Source organism: Apium graveolens, chromosome 5 (genome assembly GCF_009905375.1).
Source record: "Apium graveolens cultivar Ventura chromosome 5, ASM990537v1, whole genome shotgun sequence".
NCBI classification, from domain to species: Eukaryota; Viridiplantae; Streptophyta; class Magnoliopsida; order Apiales; family Apiaceae; genus Apium; species Apium graveolens.
Window position 1 is genome coordinate 251,555,346 of NC_133651.1, and position 20,179 is coordinate 251,575,524.

Genomic DNA, 20,179 nt, shown 5'->3' on the forward strand with positions numbered 1-20,179 from the left:
ACTGAATTCAAAAATAGATCTATGGAAGAGTTCTGCAAACTCAAGGGGATAAAACAAGAGTTTTCTGCTCCTGGAAACCCACAATAAAATGGAGTTCTTAAAAGAAAGAATAGAACTCTGATAGAAGCTGCAAGAACCATGCTAGGGGAAGCAAGATTGCCTACCTACTTCTGGGATGAGGTTGTACAAACTGCTTGTTTTACACAAAATGCAACATTGATCAACAAGCATGGAAAACACCATTTGAGACGGTGAAGGAAAAGAAGCCAAATTTGAAATACTTTCATATTTTTGGTTATAAGTGTTTTGTTCTCAAAACTCATCCGGAGCAGCTGACCAAGTTTGATCTAAAAGAAGATGAAGGAATTTATATGGGATATCCATTGTCCACAAAAGCTTTTAGAGTTTACAATCTGAGAACAAGAACAGTCATGGAATCTATACATTTATCTTTTGATGACAAGAAGATAACAGGTCTAGAAGATGCAGATGACCATGACAAATTGAGATTTAAAAATGAAGTACCTTATGTTGAACTTTTAAATTCCGACTCTGATATAGTAAATCCTGATATCACTCAAAGCTCTGAGGTTCCATAGAACAGTGAAAATACTTCTAACACTGAAGCATATGTTAGGGGGAGCAACATGACTCAAATCCAGAGACTACTACAAGTGATTCAACTCAAGGAACATCAGTCGAAAGATCATCAGACTCAACTTCCTCAAACTCTGATGAGTCAAATACTGATAACAATGGGAAAACTGATTCAGGGGGAGCATCAGGAAATAATAGTGGTACTAATCAAAGAAATAATAGAGATTTAATGGAACAAGGGAAAGGTTCATCTTCTAGGAGTCAACTTTCATCTGCAAGAAAATGGTCTAAGTCACACACACCTGACTTAATCATTGGAAACCTTGCCAGTGGTGTAAGAACAAGAAAATCCACTCAGAATGAATGTCTCTACCATTCTTTTCTATCTCAAACTGAACCTAAGAAGGTTAAAGAAGCTCTACAAGATGCTGACTGGGTCACAGCAATGCAAGAGGAGCTCAATGAATTTGAAAGGAATAAAGTTTGGACTCTTGTGCCAAGACCAAGGAACAGATCTATAGTTGGAACAAAATGGGTGTTCAGAAACTAAACTGACAATGAGGGCATTATTACAAGGAATAAAGCAAGACAGGTTGCAAAGGGTTACTCATAACATGAAGACATTGATTATGATGAGACATTTGCTTCAGTTTCAAGTCTTGAGGCAATTAGAATCTTTCTTACCTATGATGTTCATAAGAAGTTTAAGGTGTTCCAAATGGATGTGAAGAGTGCAGTCTTAAATGGAGAACTCAAAGAGGAAGTTTATGTTGAACAGCCTCCAGGGTTCATTGATCCAAAATATCCAGATCATGTATACTTACTAGATAAAGCACTCTATGGACTGAAGCAAGCTCCAAGGGCCTGGTATGAAACACTTGCTCTATTTCTGCTAGAGAGTGATTTCACAAGAGGTACAATTGACAAAACTCTCTTTTATAAATACCATGGTAAGGACTTGTTATTGGTACAAATATATGTTGATGATATCATTTTTGGATCTACTAATGATAAACTCTGTGAGAGATTTGCAAAGCTAGTGCAGTCCAGGTATCAAATGAGTATCATGGAAGAACTGAGTTACTTTTTGGGGTTACAAGTTAATTAGACTGATGAAGGAATCTTCATAAATCAATCCAAATACACCAGGAATCTACTCAAAAGATTTGGAATGCAAGACTGCTCAACTGCATCAACTCCTATGGCCAATACAACCAAGTTAGATCTAAATACTGGTTCTTCAGTAGATATAACTAACTACAGAGGTATGATTTGCTCTCTCCTATATCTGACTGCTAGTAGACCTGATATCTTGTATGCTACCTGTAATATCCGGGATATATCGTGTAATTATTTTTGCTATTATATAATTATTATGTGTGTTCAGTATCTATTCTGTGAGCTAATTGTTAAGTGTTATCTGTACTTGAATATTCAAAAATAATATTAATTGAGTATTTTAATTTTTATATGTCCAAAATAAAATATAGATAATTGTCATATCTTCCTAATTATTTTTATATTGGTTTATGGATTTATAAGAATCATATGAAATTTCTAAAATCTTTTTCCGGATAATTAAAATCTATTTTATAAAAACGGGAACCGACCGACGTCAACCGTTGTTACGTTTTTGGAACCCGAAACTCTTTCGAGAACTCCTTCCTAACCTAATTGTAATATTCCGAGCATATTCCATGTTTCGACTTTTTCGATCCGGCGTACGGTTTGTCCTGCGCGGGTCCTGGCGCAACATTTTTGATACAATATTCGTTTCGGTAAATCAATAAAACCCGTATTTTCGATAAACGGGAGCTTTTTATTAAACTATCACAATTATCACTTCGTAATACGTGTAACTGGGCGCTGAGACCAAGACCGCAGTACAAATTGTACTGATTTGGATAATTATCCCGAAAACCGATACCGTTTGGATCAGTTTTTATAAATAAACGTACCGTTTTATATCCGGAATGATCCAACGGGATCCTAATTTTCCGTAATTATAAATAGCCTTTTACCGTAATTTATTTCGTATCAAAATGATTTGCAGACAGATAATTATATAATTTTCAGAGAAAAACCCTAATTTCCTAAAACTGTTCTAAGAATCAAACAAGCATTTGGAGGTGTTATTGAATTCGGTTTGGAAATCTCGAGTAACCAATCTGAAGGTCTTGAAGAGCTCTACCAGATTCTGTAATCCATACACCTGCAGAAATCAAGGTTATTTTTCTAAAAATTTATTTATTTTCGAATTTATTTTATTAAAAATATGAATTTTTGTTCGGATGATTGTTTGTATGATTTGATGATTGCATGTTGTAGAGCTTGTTTTCCTGATGATATTCATCTGTCATACGTCTGATTTGGAGTTCAATAACATGTTCAAATTTGAGTTTGATTTTCGAATTTTAAAATTAGGGTTTATAACCCGTATGAATGTTCTTAATTAAAATTTGGGGGTTTCTTATTCTGTGATAGATTGATGTTGTGTTATAGTGGGTTGTGTTCTCTGTGAAATTTGCAATCTAGTCGTATAAGTTTCATGAACCAACAAGGTCTGTAGAGAAGGGAGTTGTGTTTTGAAGTTTTCCAATGTTCACCCGGAAACTGAAAATTTCACGGCCAAATTTCGGCCAACTCAGGGATTGTTAGGATGAATTGATTTGCATGGTTGTGTTCCTGGTGTTGTGTAGATGTGATCTGGAGGTGTTGGTGGGGTAAGGACGCCGGGAACGTGTTCTCCGGCCATCCCCGACTTTTTCCGGCGACTGGACTGCAAAATTGCAGTTTGGTCCCTGCAGTTTTGAAAACGATGCAGTTTGGTCCCTGTAGTTTCTAGACTTTGCAAAAATTGGATTTCTGTTTTAAAAATGTTTAAAAATCATATTTCCTATTTATTTTTATTATAAAAAATCGTTTTTAATTTATGAAAATTCTAAAAATTATTATTTTAATTCTGAAAATTATTTTTAATTCATAAATAAATCTAAATTAATTAGTTAATTAATTCCAGTTAATTTCTAATTGATTGATTGGTCAATTAATTCGAAAATTAATTGATTAATTGATTTAATTAATTATTAATTGATTTCAATTAATTATTTAGTTAGATTTAATTATTTAAAAATTATTTAAAAATCCTGAAAAATGGTTTCGAGCTTTAAAATATTATTCTAAATTATTTCCAAGGCTCGATAATTATTCTAAAATTATTTCGGAACCAGAATTGGCCAACCGAACCCTGTTTATTAACCTGAAATTGATCCAACGACCCGTTTTAATTCCGAAAAATGTTTTAAAAATCATTTTAAATACCAAAAAGCCTATTTATGACCCGACACTTCTTTATAAATAATATATCATTGATTACGTGATGTATTATGTGCTATATGTGACTTGTTAATTGACTATCGGTCTATATATTCGGTGTTTACTTGATTATCACATAACTTTCAATCCGTTAATCGGATTTGGGTAAAACGAAGGGTAGATAGAAGTATGTGTTGAATAGAATTCCATGAGTAAATTATTGATAGATGCTTATGATATATGAGCAGAAGAGGCAAGACGTAGGAAAGGGAAACAAATAGTTGAGGAGTAAGACGTTTGTGATTGGAAGCGAGTGCAGTGTAGTAAGCAAATATCAGGCAAGTGTTCTGAACTTTCTCGAGATATTATAGTATTTGATAGTCAGATTGATATTGCAAGTGCTTTGAAGCACTGAAACCTAAACTCTGATTCCAGTTATTGTTCTTGAGCCATAAACCTTATCCTTTCTAGACCATTGATTGTTATATACCTAAACACAAGTCTCAAGTATACGATATTACTCCACAAATACATGTAAACAGAATCCAAACACTGAACTGAATTACTTGTACATTCAATCATTGTATCCTATGCTTTGAAAGCCCATATCTTTGAAACCCTGAAATGTTGATTCCTTTTTTATCCAATTCTTTCATTACCCAGCATCCAAACTTTTAAATTGCCTTATTGATCCTTACAAGGATTGAACCCTTTCATTGTTAAACATTTATTGTTGTTAATGATTTCGGTTATTGTTTATTATTGCATATTCTGTTATTATGTTAGAATTGGATTGTTTTTATAAAATTGTGGACCGGATTCGTGGTCAGACCATATAATGGTCAAGTTAGGCCAATGTGTGCCTTGGATCCAGTAGTTAGAGCAATGCTGTGTGCCTTGCTCGGGGTTAGTGCGTGACTGATCAGCAACCTAACCATGGTTTTTAAATTAAAAGTATAGTATCCAATTCTAAATCATAATCCATTGTTCACTTGATATCATAATTATATTCCCCTGATGATCATTATTATCAGTTTTGTCATTGTGACTTGCTGAGCTAGTTAGCTCATTTGTACGATGTTGTTTATATTCTTCCAGTTAAAAATGAACCAGTTGGTAGCAAGGATCCCCAGTCCAGCACGAGAGTTAGGGGTTCAGGTGAGAAAGCTGAGCTAGTAGGCTTCTTTTAGGATAATTTAAATTTGTAAAAGTTTGTAATAATGTTTAATACTCAGTTTGAGTTTGAAATAGTTGGGATTGAACGGTTTGTAATATATTAGTGTGTTTGGCTTGTGTGCATACTTTAACCTGTTGCGGTCCGTGGTGGTTGGTAATTAGGGTCACTGCATATATTATTATTATCTTTATTATTGTTATAAACAGGTTATAATTAAGGTGTGTGTGTGGACCCCAAACTTCTGACCCGGGTTTGGAGGGCGCCAGAGGTATGGTATCAGAGCTACAGGTTATAAGTCACTGACACAAGCCTAGGTTGACGGGAATGGGTAGAGGGATAGGATTAGAAGTAAGGTATAGGATGATAGAACGTCGAGAGGTTGAGTGTTATGGTATAACCGGTATTAGTATAGTTTGCGTCGTGGTACGAGATTCTTATATTACGATATGATTTCAGATAGCAGAGATGGCCGACTCTTTTATTCCCGTATCAGCTGATCACTCAGAGCCTTCAGTTGGAGCACCAGCATCGGATCCACATCCTGTTATTCCACCAGCATTGGCTATTCTACCTCCACCGGTGTTGCAACCCGTACCATTGCAGGCTATTCCACCTCCAGGCATGAGGCCACCTGTCAGAGGACCCCCACATGCTGATTCAGGCTTACTAGTCATTCAGTCACAGGAGTACCTGATAAGTGGCATTTTATACCACTTAGAACGTCTTAAAATGGCTTAAATTGGTGTCTTGAAATCAAGTATTTTGGGTATTTGATGCGTTTTTCTAGTGTTTATGCATTTTAGGGTATTAGTTGCATTTCGGGGGAGGAATCATCAAGAATAAGCCTTGGCATGTGTTCACCATTGCGAGAGGAAAGGAATGGGCAGATTACGGCGAAGAAATGGAGCAAGCCTAGATTTTTTCCAGTAGAGGCCTGCGCGCCCGAGCAGCAATGTTGAGCTGCCGCGCAGCAACCTGCGCGCCCGCGCAGCTATGCTGAGCGGCCCGCGCAGGGTCGGGGAAAAAGATAATTATTTTAGACTTCTACTTCTGTTTGGCTTCCAACTTCTATGTAATCTGAGTTTTATGGGACTATTATATAGGTAGATTTGAGACGTTTTCACAGAGAGTATTAAGGGGATTATGTTTTAGATTGTGTTTTTACGCAAGAAGTGAAGGAGATAAGGAAGAAGACCGATTTAGCACACCGCAACGAAGAGGAAGCATATTTTCTTGTGATTCTTGTTTCGTTGTAACGTTGGATGCTAGTTTTCTTGCTTTGACTTATTTACTCTTGTGACGTACTCTGTTTTAATATAATTAGTTTAGTTATTATTTTCTTGTGTTTGTTTGTCATGATTTCATATGAACCCATGATGGCGATAAGTTCTATTATGGGCTAATCGTGATCATGGGGTTGCAACAGATTTATTATGGAATTCTTTAGTTAATTGTTTAATACTTTAGTGTGTGATGATTGCATGATATCTAGTATTGGTTGTGCGTATTCGTCTTATTTGCGTCGCGAACATATAAGATAGGTGTTAATCTCTTGTGAAGCGACGGTGGATCTTGAGATTTAGAACTTGCCATGCTAGCATAGGTTCATGTACGTTGAGCATGATTAGTGGGTAACTCTAACAGTTTTATTTGCCCTATATAATCAAAAGGAATAACTTGAGCTTAAATCGTTGTGTTGTCAATTTCTGTAGACATATAGGAAACTCAACATAATTGATGACTATTCAACTTCTATCTAATTGTGGATGCTTGGTAGAATGGTATTAGTACAATGAAAGTTGGCTTTTATCAGTTTCGTGTTATTCGATTAATATCATCACTGTCACATGCTAAAGGTAATAACAATGGCTATAGAAGGAAGTAATAATGAAGTTGTGATCTCATGAGTGTTTTATTATTGATAAATTGAAGTGTTAGTTAAGTGGTTAATTAAGTAGTTAATTATAGATAATATTAATCAACAATTTTAAGTGTTATTATCTTAACATTGAGAAGTAATCATACATTGGTGAGTGAGTTTAATTAGACAATAATTTAGTCTGAGTCTCTGAGGGAACGAACTAGAAAATATTCTATATTACTTGCGAACGCGTATACTTGCGTGAAAGATCTAGGAAGCTTCACCATTCCTTGCACCATTGGCAATCTAACTGTTGACAAGTGCCTTTGTGATTTGGGAGCAAGCATTAATCTGATGCCGTTGTCGATCTTTAAAAAGCTGGATCTGCCTGATCCAAAACCCACATACAGTCGCTACAATTGGCTGACCGTTCCATTACTTACCCAAGGGGCATAGTTGAGGATGTGCTCGTCAAGGTGGATAAGCTCTTCTTTCCAGCAGATTTTGTTATTCTGGATTTTGAGGAAGATAAGAAGATTCTTATAATCTTGGGAAGGCCTTTCTTGGCTACTGGCCGTACCTTGATAGATGTGCAAAAAGGTGAATTTACTATACGGGTCCAAGATCAGGATGTGACCTTCAATGTATCAAGGCAATGAAATTCCCTACAGAAGATGAGGAGTGCTTAAAAGTGGATGTGATTGATACTGCGGTTACTTCGGAACTCGATCACATGCTAATGTCTGATGCATTGGAAAAGGCCTTAGTGGGGGATTTTGACAGCGATGATGAAGATAGCAACGAGCAATTACAATATCTGAACGCTTCTCCATGGAAGCGAAAGCTGGACATACCATTTGAATCTCTTGGTAATTCTGACCTTAAGAATGCTGAAGGGAAGCTCAAACCATCAATAGAGGAAGCACCTACCTTGGAGCTCAAACCATTAACTGAACACTTGAGGTATGCTTTTTTAGGTGATTCATCTACGTTACCTGTTATTATTTCATCTGACCTTTCAGGTAGTGAGGAAGACAAGCTCTTAAGGATTTTGAGAGAATTCAAATCGGCTATAGGATGGACCATAGCAGACATCAAGGGGATAAGTCCTTCATATTGTATGCATAAAATTCTGCTAGAGGAAGGTAGTAAGCCAACTGTGGAACAGCAGCGAAGACTGAATCCCATCATGAAGGAGGTGGTGAAGAAAGAAATTCTGAAATGGCTAGATGTAGGCATCATTTATCCTATTTCTGACAGCTCGTGGGTGAGCCCCGTACAATGTACCTAAGAAGGGAGGTATCACTGTGGTCGCAAATGAAAAGAATGAGCTCATCCCTACTCGAACAGTTACAGGATGGAGAGTATGCATGGATTATAGAAAATTGAACAAATCCACAAGGAAGGATCACTTCCCCCTTCCATTTATTGATCAAATGCTTGACAGATTGGCGGGTCATGAGTATTTTTGTCTTCTGGATGGTTATTCCGGGTATAATCAGATTTGTATTGCACCAGAGGATTAGGAAAAGACTACCTTCACTTGTCCATTTGGCACATTTGCTTTTCGCAGAGTTTCGTTTGGGTTATGTGGCGCCCCGGCCACTTTTCAGAGATGTATGATGGCTATATTCTCTGACATGATTGGAAATAACGTCGAAGTGTTCATGGATGACTTCTCCGTCTTTGGACACTCATATGATGAATGTTTAAATAATCTGCGCGCCGTACTCAAAAGATGCGTGGAAACTAATTTGGTGCTTAATTGGGAGAAATGTCATTTTATGGTGCGTGAAGGCATTATCCTTGGGCATAAGGTCTCTAGCAAGGGTCTGGAGGTGGACAAGGCCAAGGTGGGAGTCATTGAAAATCTTCCCCCACCTAATTCTGTGAAAGGAATCCGTAGTTTTCTTGGTCATGCGGGTTTTTATCGGCGATTCATCAAGGACTTTTCAAAGATATTTAAGCCGTTGTGCAATTTGCTTGAGAAAGATGTGTCGTTCAAATTTGATGATGAATGTTTGGCAGCATTCGAGACTCTCAAGAAGAGTTTGATCACTGCACCAGTTATTACAGCACCAGATTGGACAGAACCGTTTGAGATGATGTGTGATGCGAGTGATTATGCGGTAGGTGCAGTTCTGGGACAGCGCAAGAAAAATCTCTTCCATGTGGTCTACTATGCGAGTAAGACTTTAAATGGTGCCCAATTGAACTACACCACTACTGAGAAGGAGCTTTTGGCTATAGTCTTTGGCTTTGAGAAATTTCGATCTTATCTGCTTGGTACAAAAGTAACAGTATTCACTGATCATGCAGCTATTCGCTATCTGGTTTCTAAGAAGGATTCGAAGCCGAGACTCATTCGTTGGGTGCTTTTACTTCAGGAATTTGAGTTAGAGATCAAAGATAGAAAAGGTACTGAGAATCAAGTAGCTGACCATCTCTCTAGGTTGGAGAATCCCGATTCTACTTCACAAGATAGGACGTTAATCAATGAATCTTTTTCGGATGAGCAGTTGTTTGCAATTCAGGAGGAAGAACCATGGTTTGCAGATATTGTAAACTATCTTGTCAGCAATATAATGCCTCTTAATTTGACATCCGCTCAAAAGAAGAAGTTTCTGCATGAGGTGAAGTGGTATATGTGGGATGAACCATATTTGTTTAGACAGGGAGCTGACCAGATCATCAAGAGATGTATCCCGTTCTGTGAGACGGAGGGGATATTACGAGACTGCCATTCCACGGTTTATGGTGGTCACTATGGAGGTGAGAAGACGACAGCTCGTATTCTGCAAGCAGGTGTTTTCTGGCCTACTTTATTCAAGGATGCTCATCAGTTTGTTTTAAGGTGTGATCGTTGCCAAAGAGTGGGAAATTTGTCAAGGAAGGATGAGATGCCATTAAATGTGATGCTTGAAGTCGAGGTCTTTGATGTGTGGGGAATCAATTTCATGGGGCCTTTTATCGCGTCTTGCAATAATCAGTACATCTTGCTGGCAGTCGATTATGTCTCAAAATGGGTCGAAGTTAAAGCTTTACCGACAAATGATGCAAAGGCAGTGCTAAATTTTCTTCATAAGCAAATTTTCACAAGGTTTGGAACACCTCGGGTAATCATAAGTGATGAAGGATCGCATTTTTGCAACCGTAAGTTCACTTCTATGATGCAGCATTATAATGTGAATCATCGAGTAGCTACTGCCTATCATCCGCAAACAAATGGTCAAGCGGAAGTGTCTAACAGAGAGATAAAGCGTATTCTAGAGAAGGTTGTTTGTCCGTCAAGGAAGGATTGGTCTTTAAAGCTCGATGAAGCTGTTTGGGCTTACAGAACAGCATACAAAACTCCACTTGGGATGTCACCGTTTCAGTTGGTGTACGGTAAGGGATGTCATCTACCGGCGGAGCTTGAGCGTAAGGCCTACTGGGCATTGAAGAAATTGAACCTGGATTTAGATGCAGCTGGTAAGAAAAGAATGCTTCAGCTTAATGAACTTGATGAATTTCGACTTCAAGCGTACGAGAATAACAAAATGTATAAGGAAAAGGTGAAGAGGTGGCACGATAGGAAGCTACATCCTAAGTTATTTGTGCCAGGGCAACAAGTTCTTTTATTCAACTCTCGGCTCCGACTTTTTCCTGGGAAATTGAAATCAAGGTGGTCTGGACCTTTTATTGTCAAAACTGTGTTTCCACATGGAGCGGTGGAAATTTTTGAGAATGATTCGGACCAAGCATTCAAGGTTAACGGTCAGCGGTTGAAGCACTACTATGGGACATGGCAAACCGAGAGGTGGTTAGTGCCATTTTGTTGACTACTTGAGAAAGGTACGGAACGTCAAGCTAATGACGAAAAAGAAGCGCTGCGTGGGAGGCAACCCATGAATTGTTGTTACAGGAACCCTTAGAAGTTAATAACCTATCCAAAAACACAAAAAAATCAGAAAACAGGGGTTGAAAATTTTTTTTTCCAGAGACCCTCTGCGCGCCCGCGCAGCTATGCTGAGCGGCCGCGCAGGGGTCGAGTTCCAGAAAATTTTTTACAGTTCAGAAAAAAAAAAACAAACAAAAACACAAAAACAGTTTTAGCCCATAAACCCACGAATTGTTCCCACTACCCCATCATTTTATCCCTTAATTCCCAAACCCTAATCTAATCCACACCCTATATATACATACACCTATCCTACATATCTCCTACAAAACTTCCTACACTTAAACCCTCTCACAAACATCAAAACTCAGTTCTTACACACTTTTATTCACGAATCAATGGCACCCAAGAGAGCACGCACTATTGACAGCAGCAGCACAGTTCCTACTTGCTGATTCATCGAGGGGTACTGCTGCAAGGCCTCGGTTAACTGACAGAGCTGCGGAGGAGGAGTACACTAGGCTGTTGGGGAAGCCGATTCTGAAGGAGAGGGGGTTTTTACCATCAGGGAGGGATGGTGAGTTGTTGCCCATGATTGCAGAGAAGGGGTGGATAGCTTTTTGTGAGTCACCCGAAGCAGTACCGATGAGCGTTGTTCGCGAGTTCTACGCGAACGCGAAGGCTGAAAAGAATGGGTTTTCTGTAGTCCGTGGGCTGACGGTTGATTATCATCCTGCGGCGATTCGCCGTGTGATTGGACAGCGAGAGAGGAAGCCCGAGGAGGAGAACTGGAATGAAAAGACTGCTGAGGATTTTGACTTGGATTTGATTTGTGCGACTCTCTGTCGACCGGGCACAGTTTGGACCCGCAGTCCAGGCAATAATGAGTATCGTCACTTTCCGGCGATCGCCATGAACAGGTATGCCCGTGCATGGAATGCATTTATATGTGCTAATATTTTGCCTTCTTCACATGCACACGAGGTCACAGTTGAGAGAGCACAGTTGTTGTGGGGAATTCTGCATGATGAGTACTATGTGGACCTTGGTGAGTTTATCTACCAAGGAATTCTGAAGTTTTTGAGGGGAGCAAAGCATATGAACATCCCTTATGCATCCACGGTTACGAAGCTATGCCGAGCAGTGGGAGTGAACTGGCCGGCTCATGAGCAGTTGCAGTTGCCAGCAGCTCCGATTGATTCTGGCACTCTGAATGGGATGCAGGAGTAGGACCGGTGGTGAGCCTGAGGAGCATGGGCTGGGTTATCGTCTTCCAGGAGGGCGTCCAGCACGAGGTGCTACTATGGCTAGGCCAGGGCGTGGTGAGGCTGGTTCTTCGAGAGCTCAGGAGGGTGCTGGGATGGGTGATGCCCAGTATAGGAGGCTTTCACGGCGGATGGATGCCATGTATGAGACGTAGAGCAGGTTTGCTCAGGAGCTCACCCTTGCGTTAGGGACTGCTTTTCGAGGCCTTGGAGCTGATATCCAGTGGCCAGTTTTTGGTGAGGACTCTGCATACCCACCGCCTGATACTCCACCCATTGAGGGTGATGATGATGATGACTCCGAGTAGGTATACCCTGTGTTCCTTTCTACTACTTTCACTGAGGATAGTGACGATTTTTAGTTTGGGGGTGGTAGTTAAGGAATATTGTGTGTGTGTGTCATTTAGTTGCATATTCATGATAGTTTAGTTCATATAGTTGCATAATTTATGCCATTTAGTTTTTTTTTTATGAATGTCATGTAGCTCATGCATTTACCATGATCCCTTTTGCAATAAGTTATCGACTGAATTGTGATATTGATGCGAGTGTAGTGATAGCATTAAAGTGATATTAAGTTGTGTAGGTTGATATGCATGCTAGAAACAATTGTAAGTCCACTAAGTCTTAAAGAATGCGTAAGGGCTAGATTGTTGTTATGATTTGGTTGTTTTCAAGGTCAATCTACTTATTATGCTTAGAATTCGATTATAGGTTCTTAGTGATAAAGACATGAAAAAAGAAAAAAATTTGGAGAAAAAAATATGGAAGTTGTTGCTAGTTGTGGCTAGGCGTCAAATGGCTAGTAGCCGGCTCGCATATGTTGCGAGTAGTCTAGGGTTGAGCAAGATGGAGCGAAACGCACTTGCTCAGAAGTTATTAAAAAAAAAAAAATTTTTTTTTTTTGCATAATTGATCAAGAGTGGGCTCTTTGGTATTCGAGTTATTAAGTTCTTAGGGGACTTTGTGCCTAGTGACCTAAGGCTTTTAGAGTCTGGGATCCGCTAACCTAACGCTCGTTACATGGATACCATTGTATAAGTCTTTTGTGGACCTCACTCATTGCACGGTCAAATAAGCATTTGAGTTGTAAATAAAAAGCATGATTCCGTAGTAAGCTCCAGAGTCTCTTGTAGTGTTGTATATCACTTTGTGCCTAGAATTTTTATTCTTTGTATAATCGTAGGATTGCCTTGAGGATAGTCTAGTCATAGTAATTGGTCTAGTTCCGAAGCATATCTGTTAAGCATTTGCACACACCACGTTTCTGGCTGTATGTCCATTTGCATGAGTTTATTGATCTTTAGTTGTCTAACTGCATTCGTTGAGATGTGACAATTTGGTTGGTTAATTGTAGTAAGGGGGATGGTTGCATTTTCATATAGATTGCATTCATGCATATTTTTATTTGTTTTTGAGTCTGTGACGCTTGAGGATAAGCATCGATTTAAGTTTGGGGGTGTGATAAGTGGCATTTTATACCACTTAGAACGTCTTAAAATGGCTTAAATTGGTGTTTTGAAATCAAGTATTTTGTGTATTTGATGCGTTTTTCTAGTGTTTATGCATTTCAGGGTATTAGTTGCATTTCGGGGGAGGAATTATCAAGAATAAGCCTTGGCATGTGTTCACCATTGCAAGAGGAAAGGAATGGGCAGATTACGGCGAAGAAACGGAGCAAGCCTGATTTTTTCCAGTAGAGGCCTGCGCGCCCGCGCAGCAATGCTGAGCGGGCGCGCAGCAACCTGCGCGCCTGCGCAGCTATGCTGAGCGGCCGCGCAGGGTCGGGGAAAAAGATAAATTATTTTAGACTTCTACTTCTGTTTGGCTTCCAACTTCTATGTAATCTGAGTTTTATGGGACTATTATATAGGTAGATTTGAGACGTTTTCACAGAGAGTATTAAGGGGATTATGTTTTAGATTGTGTTTTACGCAAGAAGCGAAGGAGATAAGGAAGAAGACCGATTTAGCACACCGCAACGAAGAGGAAGCATATTTTCTTGTGATTCTTGTTTCGTTGTAACGTTGGATGCTAGTTTTCTTGCTTTGACTTATTTACTCTTGTGACGTACTCTGTTTTAATATAATTAGTTTAGTTATTATTTTCTTGTGTTTGTTTGTCATGATTTCATATGAACCCATGATGGCGATAAGTTCTATTATGGGCTAATCGTGATCATGGGGTTGCAACGGATTTATTATGGAATTCTTTAGTTAATTGTTTAATACTTTAGTGTGTGATGATTGCATGATATCTAGTATTGGTTGTGCGTATTCGTCTTATGTGCGTCGCGAACATATAAGATAGGGTGTTAATCTCTTGTGAAGCGACGGTGGATCTTGAGATTTAGAACTTGCCATGCTAGCATAGGTTCATGTACGTTGAGCATGATTAGTGGGTAACTCTAACAGTTTTATTTCCCCTATGTAATCAAAAGGAATAACTTGAGCTTAAATCGTTGTGTTGTCAATTTCTGTAGACATATAGGAACTCAACATAATTGATGACTATTCAACTTCTATCTTAATTGTGGATGCTTGGTAGAATGGTATTAGTACAATGAAAGTTGGCTTTTATCAGTTTCGTGTTATTCGATTAATATCATCACTGTCACATGCTAAAGGTAATAACAATGGCTATAGAAGAAAGTAATAATGAAGTTGTGATCTCATGAGTATTTTATTATTGATAAATTGAAGTGTTAGTTAAGTGGTTAATTAAGTAGTTAATTATAGATAATATTTAATCAACAATTTTAAGTGTTATTATCTTAACATTGAGAAGTAATCATACATTGGTGAGTGAGTTTAATTAGACAATAATTTAGTCTGAGTCTCTGAGGGAACGAACTAGAAAATATTCTATATTACTTGCGAACGCGTATACTTGCGTGAATATTAGCGCGTGTTTTCGCCCTAACAGTACCTTTCCAGTTCTCTTCCTATCCTGTCCCATATCATCAGTTTGAGGCTTGCCTTATGGAGCAGCGATTCCTACAGGGTCAGATCCAGGAGTTATTGCATATCATGCGTACTAAAGAGATGGGGAGTGGTGAGAGGCGACTTAGGGAGAGGCTCCAGGCATTTCGTAGAGCAGCTGCTATGAGGATTGCTGAGGCTACACATGAGGACATCACCCCTGATTTCCTAGTGGAGTGGGCTAAGTGGGTTCTAGAGGAGCTTGAGGAGATAAGAGGTCCAGATTTGCCATGAGCCAGAGATTCAGAGATGGAGATGCTGAGCAGTGTTGTTATGATTATGTAGTATGTACAGTAGTGTGTAGTGTGTATCAGTAGACTTTTGAGTTTTATTTATAGACTAGCGATGCTGACTAGTGAGTAGGTTGTTGTACCCTTTTTGCTTTTACTTTCGAAGCGTCTTTACGCTTGTACTACCTAAAACTTTTGATCTATATATATCAGTACCTTTTTCCTTTCCAACACTGTCATTTACTTTATTGCACCTGTTTTACTGTACCTTAGTTATTGCACCAGTATACCCTGTGATACCATGTACCCTGTTTTCCATAACTGTTTATATTCTGTAAAGAAGCATGCAATTTACTTAGTTACAACTGTTTTCAAAAGAGATATTCCTGTTTTACAAAACTTTTCTTTTATACAAAGATTTGATTCAAAAGCTAAATAAATTGATTGATTCTTTACAGAAAATGCCTCCCAGAAGAAATACCCGCACCAACACCCAGAATGAAGAAACCAACAAAAATAACAACCAAGATTATACAAACCAGAATATGAACCCAGGACCCATGGACCCAGCAATAGCCCAGATTCTTCAAATCTTGGCCCAACAAACAGTTCACCTGGCACAATAACAGCAGAGACAGACCAATCCCCAGGTAACTTTCAAAACTTTTCAGGCAGTAAACCCACCAGAATTCAAGGGTTCCTTAGAGCCAATTGAAGCAAATGTGTGGTTAAAGGAAATAGAGAAGGCATTTGCCTTGGTAAAAGTGAAAGAGGAGCAAAAGGTTGAATTTTCAAGTTACTATCTGAAGAATGAGGCCACCTATTGGTGGGAGATGGTGAAGACATTGGAAAGCACAAATGTTATTACTTGGGAAAGGTTTAAGGAATTGTTTTTAGAAAAGTATTTTCCTCAGTTTGTTCAGGATCAAATGGAGCTGAAGTTTTTAGAATTAAAGCAAGGGAACATGTCGATAACAGATTATGAGGGGAAGTTTGAGGAATTGTCAAGGTATGTGCCGTCGTATGTTGATACTGATAGAAAGAAAGCTAAGAGATTCCAGCAAGGCTTGAAGCCATGGATCAGAGGGAAGGTAGCTATTTTTGAATTGGATACCTATGCCGGGGTTGTACAGAAAGCTATGATCGCAGAGACAGAGAGTGAGATGTTCCAGAAAGAAAAAGGAAAGTTGAGGGAAGTGAGGGTCAGTCACAAACCGGGAAGTTTCCAAATTTTAAGAAGGGCAAGTTTCAGCCAGGGAGAAATTTTAATTTCAGGAGACAAAATGCAGGAGACGGAGGCCAGGGCAATCGTCCAGCTAATGTGAATCAACCGAATCAGTTGAGATTAACTTTTCCAGATTGTCAAGTATGTGGAAAGAAGCATGGAGGAGTTTGTAACAAGTTGAATATGGTATGTTTTAAATGCAACCAGAAAGGGCACTACTCGAGGGAGTGCCGAAATCAGCCAGCAAGAGAGCCAACAAATAAGGATCAGCCTATCCGGAATCCAGCAGTGAAGGTTCCAGTCATTGGATTTACATGCTTTAAATGTGGGAAGCCAGGACATATGGCCAGGGATTGCAAGACACCAGCCCCAGTCAGTAATGCATTAAGGATTATGGGATCTACCCCAACAGTGAATGAGACTCCGAGGGCTAGAGTTTTTGACATGTCGGTGAAGGATGCGATCCAGGATGCGGATGTCATAGCAGGTACGCTTAATGTGAATTCTTTATGTGCCAAAGTGTTAATAGATTCGGGAGCAACTCAATCGTTTGTTTCACAAGATTTTGTTAGTAAGTTAAATTATCCAGTTGGGTATTTAAATGAAATAATGACTGTGGAATTAGCAAATCAAGAAAGTGTAATTGTTAACCAAGTTTGTGGGAATTATGAGATTGAGATTTCTGGTAGTAAGTTTTGTGTAGATTTGATACCATTTAAGTTAGGAGAATTTGACGTTATATTAGGAATGGATTGGTTATCTAAGAATGATGCTCAGATAGATTGTCGAAATAAGAAAGTAATGGTGAAAACGCCAGACGAAAGAATAGTAACGTTCAAGGGACAGAAGCAGGTAAAGAAGTTCTTAACGATGATTCAAGCCAAGAAGTTACTACGACAAGGATGTGAGCATTTCGTAGCATATGTGATCGACAGAAGTCAGGAGCCAGCAAAACTTGAAGATATTCCAGTTATGAAGGAATTTCCAGACGTGTTCCCGACGAATTACCAGGACTTCCTCCAGATAGAGAAATTGAATTTAAAATCGACTTAGCACCTGGAACCGAACCAGTATCCAAGGCCCCGTATAGAATGGCGTTCGTTGAGATGAAAGAGTTAGCAAAGCAATTACAAGAGCTGTTAGAGAAAAGAGTAATCAGACCTAGCGTATCCCCGTGGGGTGCACCGGTATTATTTGTCAAGAAGAAGGATGGAAGCATGAGACTGTGCATCGACTATAGAGAGCTCAACAAGTTGACAATCAAGAATAAGTATCTGTTACCCAGAATTGATGATTTGTTTGACCAATTGAAGGGAGCCAAGTATTTCTCCAAAATCGATTTAAGATCGGGATATCATCAACTGAAAATCAAACCAGAAGATATACCAAAGACAGCTTTCAGAACAAGGTATGGACATTATGAATTTCTAGTAATGTCTTTTGGATTGACCAATGCCCCAGCAGCGTTTATGGACCTGATGAACAGAATTTTCAAGGAATATTTGGACAAGTTCGTTATAGTATTTATAGACGATATTTTGATCTATTCAAAGACGGAGGAGGATCATTCGGAACATTTAAGGACAATTTTGGAGATTTTAAGGAAAACGAAGTTATATGCTAAATTGTCGAAGTGTGAGTTTTGGCTACAGGAAGTTCAGTTCTTAGGACACATAGTCAGTAATGAAGGGATCAAAGTGGACCCGGCAAAGATCGAGGCAATTACGAATTGGGAAAGACCGAGAACACCCACTGAGGTAAGAAGTTTCTTGGGATTGGCAGGATATTATCGATGATTCGTTCAGAATTTCTCAAGAATTGCAACACCATTGACAAAGCTTACACGAAAGAATGAAAAGTTTATATGGAATGACAAGTGCGAAGAAAGTTTTCAGGAATTGAAGCGGAGATTAATCACGGCACCTGTTTTGTCACTTCCAGACGATCAAGGGAATTTCGTAATTTATAGCGATGCTTCTTACAAAGGATTAGGATGTGTTCTTATGCAGCACGACAAGGTGATTGCGTATGCGTCAAGGCAATTGAAACCACACGAACAGAAGTACCCTACTCATGATTTGGAGTTAGCAGCTATAGTTTTCGCTTTGAAGATTTGGAGACATTATTTGTATGGAGAAAAATGTGAAATTTTCACGGATCACAAAAGTTTGAAATATATATTTACCCAGAAGGAACTTAATATGAGACAAAGGAGATGGTTAGAATTGATCAAGGATTATGATTGCTTGATTAATTATCATCCCGGTAAGGCGAACGTTGTAGCAGATGCGTTAAGTCGGAAGGAAAGGTTAAATGTGTTATCCGTACCTGAAGAGATATATAAAGAATTTCAAAAATTGGAATTGGAGATTAGAATTTACAATCCTGAGGAAGCAAAAGTGTACAGTATGATTTTCCAACCGGAGTTATTGGAGAAAATAAAGAAATGCCAGAAAGAGGTAATGGATCAAGATATAAATAGTTTGGTAGGTGAGGAATTATGCACGCAACAAGATGATCAAGGTATTCTTAGGCTTTCTTCAAGAATTTGGATTCCACCAGTAACGGAGCTGAAAAATGAAATTTTACAAGAGGCACATAGTTCAAGATATTCCATCCATCCAGGGAGTACCAAAATCTACAAAGATTTAAAGAAGAATTATTGGTGGCCAGATATGAAGAGGGAAATTACGGAATGGGTTAGTAAATGCTATACCTGTCAGAGAGTTAAAGCAGAGCATCAGAGGCCAAGCGGATTGCTACAGCCATTGGAGATTCCAGAGTGGAAGTGGGAACATATTACCATGGATTTCATAGTTGGATTACCAAGGACAAGGGCTAATCATGATGCCATTTGGGTTATAGTAGATAAACTTACCAAGTCAGCTCATTTTCTACCTATAAATGAACGATTTTCGCTCGACCAGTTAGTTCATATGTACTTGAAAGAGATCGTAGTTCGTCATAGAGTTCCAGTGTCTATTGTATCTGATCGAGATCCAAGATTTAATTCAAGATTTTGGAAGAGTTTTCAAGAATGTTTGGGAACAAGATTGAATATGAGTACGGCCTATCACCCCCAAACGGATGGCCAAAGTGAAAGAACGATCCTGACAATCGAGGACATGCTACGTGTTTGTGCTATTGATTTCAAAGGAAGTTGGGACGAACATTTACCCCTGGTAGAGTTTGCATATAACAACATTTATCACGCCAGCATTGGAATGCCACCTTATGAAGCCCTTTATGGACGCAAATGTACATCTCCAGTATATTGGGACGAAGTAGGAGAACGCAAAATACTCGGACCCGAATTGGTGCAGCAGACAAAGGAAGTTGTTGAAATTATCCAGAAAAGATTAATAGCCGCACAAGATCGTCAAATGAAATATGCAGACCAGTCAAGAAAAGACATGGAATTTGAAGAAGGAAGCTTGGTATTATTGAAAGTATCACCGTGGAAAGGACTAACAAGGTTTGGGAAGAAAGGGAAGCTAAACCCAAGATATGTCGGACCTTTTGAAATCCTAAAGCGTATTGGCAAAGTAGCTTACGAGTTGGCATTACCTCCGCACATGGAGCACATTCACAATGTTTTTCACATATCAATGCTTAAGAAATATAATTCAGACTCCAGGCATGTAATAG